Source organism: Miscanthus floridulus, unplaced genomic scaffold (genome assembly GCF_019320115.1).
Source record: "Miscanthus floridulus cultivar M001 unplaced genomic scaffold, ASM1932011v1 fs_651_1_2, whole genome shotgun sequence".
NCBI lineage: Eukaryota > Viridiplantae > Streptophyta > Magnoliopsida > Poales > Poaceae > Miscanthus > Miscanthus floridulus.
This window is the reverse complement of record NW_027097066.1, coordinates 38,513-47,527: the sequence shown is the minus strand read 5'-3', so window position 1 is coordinate 47,527 and position 9,015 is coordinate 38,513. Positions and strand designations below refer to the sequence as shown.

The following is a 9,015-nucleotide window of genomic DNA, read 5'->3' as shown; positions in this document are numbered from 1 at the left end:
GTAGTTTGAGAAATTTAGAAAAATGAATTTAAAAAAATTGAAAATGTAAACTTCCAAGCACTAAATGATTTCAAATAAAAAATAGTCAACTATAGATTCTTTGGAAAATTCAAAAAAAATGTTTCATCCGTGCTGCAACTTTGGTCTAGGTCTTTCCTCCGTCCAAGGTCATTTGTAAAATTCAAAAAAATTATTTCAAAATCTAAAAACTTTAACAGTTTTTTTGTCCACTAGATGAATTTAAATGGAAAAGTCATCAATTACAGAGTTTTAGATCTCGTCGAGTACTTCAACTTTGATATAAAGTTTGTCTTCATCTGACTTAGTTTAAAAAATTTATAAATTTTACTATGTTGCACCTAATTTAAGAGGCGGGCCAACTCGTCAACCATCTCTATTCTTTTCGTGACCGCGCTCAACGAGCACGTTTTTCATTAAGAAGGTAGCATAAAATGGTTACACAGTGCAAGCCACGACTTGCAGCACGAAAGGGTTAACTGAAAAGAATGAGAAAACAGGCGGCAAACAAGAAGCGAACTATTACAAAGAACCGTTTTGCGATCAACAAGCAACAAGAGGAGCCTCTTGGAACGACAGAAGCTGAAGCACTTGGCTAAGCTGAGTCCTCCAGCAGCGATGGCCCATTCTTCAGCTAGCTCTAGAAATACCTCTATTTCTAGAGGAGGCTGGCAAGCCCAACCATCTTTAAAAATGGAACTCTTAGAGCCTGTAAAAATACGACCATCTTTAGAAATCGGTTCGTCAAGGCGGACTAGCTCATAAACCATTTTTAGAGATGGATTTTGATTGAGCCGTCTCTGTCCAAAAATACCTCTGTTGATAAAAACATATTTGTGTAGTAGCGTTGAATGATAAAGATTTTATTCTTTCATTTTTTGTGATAATCATGAACACTATTTTGAGTTAGTTAATTATTACATCAGCTTTTGTTTGAATATGTGTTTTTCTACAATATTGGTCGAAGTATACGTCTGTTGTATATCCCCTGATTGGGATATACTAATACAAATGTATGTTTACAATCACAAAGTTTCTAAATAAAAAAAAGAAAGATGAAAAAATATTAATGAAAAGAAAGACATGAGCATGAACTTCGGTTTCCATTGATGAGGGAGGGCAAGCAACAACGTTTGTGGCTAGACCGCTAGACACAAGAGAGGACACGTATACACAATCAAAGCAGATGGTCAGTGTCATCACACACAGACGTACGTGGCGGAGGCGTCATCTCAGCCACCGCTCCGTCGTCTTCATCATCCCCCACGACCGCGGCGGGACACCGGTAGCAAGGTAGACCACCTTCTCCACTGCCTCGAACACCTTGTATCTGTCCAGAGCCCAGTTCCACATGCCACTGACGGTGCAGTAGTTGCTGTTGTACGGCGGGCGATGGTGTCCCGCGTGCTGCGACCGCGACACGAGCACGCTGGCGGCCTGCAGCGCCTCGACCCCGGGGGGAAGCCTCGAAGGCCTCTCGTGCGCCCACGCGTGGAACTGCACGCTCAGCATGACGTACGCACGCTGCGAACGTGCAGGCGAACGCGTGCGCTGCCGCGGGGGACGAGCCGCCACCGGCGGAGAGCAGCGCGGCGTCGACGACGGGCAGCGCGACCGCCACCGCGCCGGCGACCACGTGCAGGTTGTTGCAAGGCTCCAGGCGCGTGATGGTGGAGGGATGGACGTGGTGGTCGTGGAACGCCACGATCTGCGCCCCGAAGACTGCCGTGCTCGCGTCGCCGTAGTTGTCGATGAACCAGTGGTACACCCCGGTGGTGAGGTCGGCGAGGGAGTAGGCCGCGAAGGCCGCCAAGGCCACGGCGAGGGAGTCAGTGGCCACCGTGCCGGAGGCTGCGACGAGGCGGGCGGTAGTGAAGCGGGACATGAGGATGGCTGTCCACGTGCGCTGCGGCCACGTCGACCGCAGCTCGTTCGGAACATCGTCGGAGGTGGCGGACGACATTGACGGCGGTGGCGGTGGCGGTGGCGGCCGAGTCGTCGACGCAGATTTGGACGGCGGTGGTGACCAGACCAGCTGAGTTAGCGGCGGGAGTTGGCGGCACGGTTTTGTGCTTGACAACTTTGAGGACAGGTGGCGACCATCGGAGCTTATCTTGCTATGTATGTATTTATAGAGGGAGGGCGAAATAGCATGCAACGGTTTTGTGTAGGGAAGTGTAGCGTGGCCACACGGATTTGTGCTCGCGAGCTGGTTGACGTCCTGACGATGACACAAGGCAGAGGACGAAGATTACAAGAGCACGCGAGCTTGTTGTATGCTGGATAACGCAACATCTCATATACACTCAAGATTTGGTAGTACTATCTTACTAACTGTTCCCATCTGAATTTTCTCTAGCTTTCTTGCACTGCACTAGTTCCACACCAATCAAAATTGGCAAGCTAAAACCAACTGAAAACTGCTTTGAGGCCTCGTTTGGAACCCTCGTATTATGCACCTCAATCCACGTGTGTTAGGATGGACCGGAGTGGAACTTAAACTAACTTATACTCCTCAACACATGTGGATAGAAGTGAATACACAAGTATCTAAACAAACCCTGACCGTGACCGGAAAGAACGATAGAGGCTGCTCGTCTGAATGAAATGGTGCCACTTGGTCATCTCACAAAAGGAAAACTAGTACTAGCCAGATATTCCCTCCAGTCCAAATCGTCGATAGTTATGCATCTTTCGAAGGTGCTCATAGGTGTTGTTCTTTCAGTGATTTAAAAAATTTGGCAACAAGTGCTTAGCAAGAAAGCAAATGGCGATGAGCCCAAGGAGGAGTTGCGAGAGCCCAAAGGAAGATGATAGCTGAGCGTGAAAAAAAGGTAAACCCCACATTAGCAACAAATGGATTCATACTTGTCAAAAATAAAGCGCCAATAAATATTGAATAATGGGAAACATCTTTATCAAAAAAAAATATTTTGTTGTGGCGTTTTAACTGCGTCTTCTCGAAAAAAAATACTCACTCCATTTTAAATTTAAGTCATCTTATATTTGTCAAATATAATTTCTCTAACAATGACTAAGTTTAAAAAATACACAAACATCTACAACATCAAACAAGATTCATTAGATTCACCATGAAATATATTTTAATGGTGCATTTAATTGGTATTGTTAATGCTAATTATTTTTCTATAAAGTTGCTAAAAATTAGACAAATTCAAAGGTGGTTCTCAGACAAATTTATTTTAGGAGATAGTCCTCTTAGTTAACAGAGGTGGACACTTTTATAGAGGGAGGCATCCTAAGGAAACCGCTTACTGAGATGGTCGCTTTAGCTTAGGAACGTCCTGCTTTGTTAATCGATTAAAAGAGGTAGAGTTATTAAGATACCAGTCTCTAAAAATGGTTATTAACAAAGGCCGGTATTCTAAGGGTACGCCTCTAGAAATTGATTAACAGAGGCGGCACTCTTAATAGGTTACCTCTAGAAATAGTTACATCAAACATCATATTTTTTCATATAAAGTCAAATGAAGACAAATATTATTTTAAATTTGTAGGTCTTGGTGCGATCTACAACGTTATAGTTGATAAGTTTTTTTATTTTGAAATTGCTTAGAGTCCCAAAATTTTGTTTTGAGCTCTCATATTTTTGAAATTTAAAATTTTCAACAAGTTCAGATGTTGACACGGTACACAAAAGGTGCAGTCTCAATACAATCTACAACTTTGTAGTTCATAAATTTTAGATTTGAAGTTGTTTAGAGTTTCAGATATGTGTTTTAAGTTCTTAGATTTTGAAATTCAAAGTACATAGTTTCCAACAACCTTGAAATGTTCATATGGTTAATACAAAAGTTGTAGTGCTTGACCCAATCTAAAAGTTTGTAGTTGATAAGTTTTTGGTTTGAAGTTGTTTAAAGTTTCAAATATTTGTTTTAAATTTCTAAGAAAAAGGGTACCTAGCAATGGTCATATGTGATTTTGGTGGTTGATTGACAACATGATTAAATGGACTAATGTGGTTTGTTAGTATACAAGGTTTTAGTCCATTTGAATGCAAGTATGGCATAGACAAAAGGCAACATGAAGATCAAGTGATCAACACCTCAAGGAAGACAATGGAGCACTATTGAAGACCCTAGAAGTCAAGCATGTAGTCAAAGACATCAAGTGATCGAAGCATAGAAGAAAAGATGCGAAGGTGGCTTACTGTGCACTCCACAGGAGCACCAGAAGAATTCTCCGGTGCCTTCCTACACATGACTGGAGCAAAGAGGACATCGCCAAAACTGCTGGTCTCCTATCCTAAACAGAGCGAAAAACTCCAGTGCTTAGGCTCCAAGGTCTGACATGGGGAAAGTCTCTGCAAAGGAGTTTCAAGACCACCAGCAGGAGAAAGCGGGCGCCCTGGATAACTTTGTAGAAGGATTGGAGGCCACCAGATAACTCTAGTGATGGAATCGGAGAAGCACTGGAGGAAGAAGCCTCTAACGACCAGCAACGGCTAATCTATGTGCCAACCACCGGATTTCCCTAGTGGGGTCACCAGAATTTCTAGTGCCACTGCAGAAACTGCAGTTTGCCGACAACAACTATATTTTGAGTTGGGGCAATATATACCCCCTCCTAGCTGGCCATTTTAAAGTGTTGGAGCTCAAGGTATATGAGAGCTAAGTCTCATCTCTAGTTGCTCTACCCACCAAAGTGCTTAAAGAATATGTGTGTGTGTGTGAGTGTGATTACTCTAGGTGGTGCTTTGCGAAGTGCCTAGACTAGTTAGACCACCGCTTTAGCTCTTGCATTAAGCTTAGGTCTAGTGTTTTGTAAGGCTTGCATACCTCCAAGCTAACATTGCTTGCACGCACCAAGAGTTGTACAATAGGGGCTTGTAATATTGCAAGATCACACAACTGCGTTTGTGGTGTGACTACCTACGGTGTACCAAAGGGAACGAGGCCAGCAACATTTCAGCCATAAGGTCGACAATGAAAACGGTGAGGAGTGCTCCGGGCGATGATGAAATATCTGATTTCTTAGAGACCTAGCTAGTGGTTTAGATGATATTGTAAAGTTGTGAATGTTGTCCTCAAACGTGAAACATTTCTACCATGCCCTTATGCTGAAATTAAGATTCTAGGCGATGCTAAAAAGGTACTGATTGCTTGGCCATATAATCGAGTGATGTCCACTTGATTCTATTCTTTTTTTATATGTGGTGAGTATCTACAGTTTCTAACTAATGATATTTGTGACAGCTGAAGGTCTGCAGTAAGCAACCAAGGTCTTCTCACGATGCTGCTGGATCGTCTCAGAGATCTTCTCAAGGTGTTGCAGGATCGTCTCAAAGACTGTAGGCGGTGCTAACTTGTTGATAGGAAGCCACTGAAGTTGTTGGTAGCAAATTTGTTGCGGGATCTTTTCATGGGGTTGCTGCTGGTAGCGACTTGTTGATAAGAAGCCATTAAATTACTGATGGTGAACTACATGCTAGCTTTTATTGCTTTTGGACTACAACCTGGTGGTTTGTGTTTTTGGACTCCAACCTAATGGTGCTAACTTTAATTGTTTTTCGACTAGCAACCTTATGGTGCTAACTTTTGATCAATGTTTGATCGCTTTTGGTTGACTGGCTCCGCCACTGCTTGTTCTCACCACTCTTCTTGCACTGCTCTCATGTCAAGTCATTGCTTCTGGTCCAACCCTCTGCAGGATTTCTGTGTAGCTGACAAGCATTCTCATGGTACGCACATTCAAATAACTAAAAATAGGATGATCAGTTATATATGGTTTATTTGTATTTCCACAAATCATTGTTACAGGTACTCGAATATATGCGGAACATCTTATTATTACGTCTCACATATCTTCTATAATTTTTCCTCCACAATGTAGTGCGTGTCAATGGCTTTGTTTGCAAAGACACAAAGGATGTCAAGGTAGACGACTTCTTCCTAGCAGCAAACCTCGACAAGCCAAGGGACACGACAGTTAGCAAGGATGTCAACATATATGTGTATATTGCTTCAAATAGACAACTGCTGATGGTCAGAGCATGCTAACCCTGACATAGTTCTTGTATATATTGCAAGCACACAGTTTCTAGTCGTAGTTTTTTCCCATGGAATATTCCATGGTCTATTTATATCGAAACGAAAACTTGACATGGATATCTAGTCTAAGCAAAGCGTCATCCAAACAAGTCTATGATAACAAGTTCTAATCTACAGGAATTAGTACCTTAACTGGAACTAGAATAACCTAATTAGAAGCTAACTACAACTCATTTATACTTAGCTTCTACAAATATTGTTGCAACGAAATATTTAAACACCCATTAGAGTTATCAACCATATATAATACCATCAAATCAAACATATAAGATCAAACAAGTAACAAAGAGAACAACACTACTACACAACTGGTTTACAGAGAGACAGGCATAAGGTTTTTTTTGAGGCGGCAGAACCGTCCGTCTCTGCGATGAGGCCTCTGTAAAAGCCACTTTCCACAGATAGTACATATATACTGCCCTCCTATGTTCATGAAGTTAAAAACAAATAATGCTGCCAAGCCCAGCAAGCACACAGTGCCCGCTGATGCCCACCGGTGCCACCAAGCCTAGTGATTCTACAGAGACCGCCATCAAATTAAAGAGCGCATCCTCATCTGTGAGACCACTGATGCCGCCAAGGTCACCAACACTGGCCCTGTCCTCGTCGTTAGCGTCCATGAGATGAGAAAAGCCCCTGCCCATGAACCCAATAGCCGTCCGTGCTGCCAACTTGAACTCTGCACTGCCCAAATCGACTATCAAGAGACAGACATGAACATGAACACTGGAAGAGAGAGAGGGGGGGAGTGGTCGGATCTCACCATTGGCAGGATCTTCATTGGACTCCTCCTCACTTGATCTGCCTCCGGAGCGGGGTCAGTTCCGCGCGCCACCATTGGAGCGAGAAGTGGGAGGAGTGCCAACACCGGAGACGACTAGGACCCGCACTCTGCTGTGGGAAAGGGTTGGCCCATGTGCCGCCACGACCTCCTCTTCTCCCCTCCAGTCATGCATGCCACAGCAGCAAATCGAACAGAGGAGAGGACGCATCCACACCGGGCCCGCCACCTCCTCGCTTTGCATCCACATGGCTGTGGAGGGGAGATCCGCACACCTCACCCTCAATCGCGTCGCGCTGCCGCACTTCACTCTTGGGTCACAACTGTTGCCATGGGAAAGAGAGTTTCTTGGTGGATAAGTAGAAATACTATGGATAAAATTTAGGGCCCCGCCATCAATGCGCATGTCGCCACCAGATCTACACAGTTGTTGTTGCCATCCTCACCGTAGCCTGCATAGATCTGCAAGGGGTGAGAAGGCATGGAGGAAAAGCAAGTAGAGAACAGGGAAAGAGATGGTGATCAAGGAGTGGGATCTCATCGCGGTGGCATTCAATCCCAGTTGAAAATGGGCTTTAGTCCCGGTTTTCCAACCGGGAATGCGGATTCGAAACTAATGGCCGGGATCTTTAGTCCCGGGTCACGCAACTGGGACTAAAGCCTATCCTCGGAACTAAAAAAAATAGTTTAAATCTTGGAAACCTCTTCTTGCAGTGCATGAGATTTGAACCCAAGACCACTTGCCTCGCGCGTAGCTTACTTACACACCACATATGACAAAGTCCTGGACGCTCTCCTTTTGAATTCACCTGTGGGGGACCTTTAGCCCCGAGTAGGAGACCTTTAGTCTCGGTTGGTGGTGGTTTTTAGTCCCAGCTGGTGTTACCAACCAGGATAAAAGGGCCTTTGGTGCTTGTGAAATTTAGACCCGGGACTAATACTTACATTAGTCCCGAACCCAGACACAACCGAGACTAAAGGTGTGAACCGAAAGTCGTTTTTCTACTAGTGTCACCACTGCCAAGTCTGCACAACCGCTGTCGCCATCCGCACCATGGCCCGTGTGAATCCGTGAGAGTGAGAGAGTTTGGAAGAGAGGAGAGAGCGAGCGAGTAGACGAGGTGATGAGGACATCACTCTTTCGGATGTACCAGCTGATCCTCCAACCGTCATGCAAGGTCCAATGACCCGGGCTCGAATGCGTCAACTCAATTTACAGGTGAGCTCGTTCTTAAGCGATCCTTTTCATACTTTTGAGAATAGACTACTACCTAATGATGTTATCTTGCTTAGGAACATTGGAGAGGGTCAAGAGGGACTAAGAGGACGTGGAGGAGGTGATTGTAGCACCTGGTTTTAAGAACAAAACCAGATACACACCATATGCAAGCCCAGGAAGTCAAATCTCACATATAGCTACAAATAAGTGTAATATCAAAGGACAATACTTAAATACATAGCGTATTAGTATAAAGAGTATAACCTTAGAGTATAGACAGCGGAAAGACAACTTCGATCTTTAGGCGAAGACTCCAATACCACAGGGACAACTGACTGGTTGATCATAAGCCTAATCCCTCCAAACTCTACCAATCTGGTACCCATCCGGGATTTTTATCCAAATATGTGAAAAATAAAGCAAGCGTAAGTACATGTCGTACTCAACAAATATAACATGGGGTTCATGAGGCTCAAAAGGCTGACACTGGTTTAACTGCAATTAGCTTTTATTGAGTCATGATTTTAGCAATTGAGTAGCAACAAGTTTATCACAAGCCCACAAACACATGATCAGGGTAAACATGAATAATGAATAGCATAAACAGTAATCATTAATGAGCATCTTTATCATTAGTATCATCAGTGTTCATCATCTATTCCGTAAATGTTCCAAGGCCACTCGTGACCGTGAGCACGGCTGATATACCAGTTTTACACTCTGCAGAGGTTGTACACTTTCACTATGAGTCGTGATTTACCCTTTCACCCGAGGTGATCAGCCTCTTGACCCACTACCAAGGAAGGTCGGCAGGGTTCACTATGAAGCCTTTCAAAGGTTCGTCTAACAAGTTAGGGCTATTAGATTCACTCGGCAAACAGATTTAGGAACCCCCTGTCGAATGGCACAATTCCATCACTGGCTAT

General features: G+C 44.0%; 1 pseudogene; it reads right to left on the bottom strand.

Annotated features, from left to right (window-relative positions):
• Positions 1-1,050: 1,050 nt before the first annotated feature.
• Positions 1,051-2,362, bottom strand: LOC136532547 (fatty acid desaturase 4, chloroplastic-like; annotated as a pseudogene).
• Between the last annotated feature and the right edge of the window lie 6,653 nt (positions 2,363-9,015).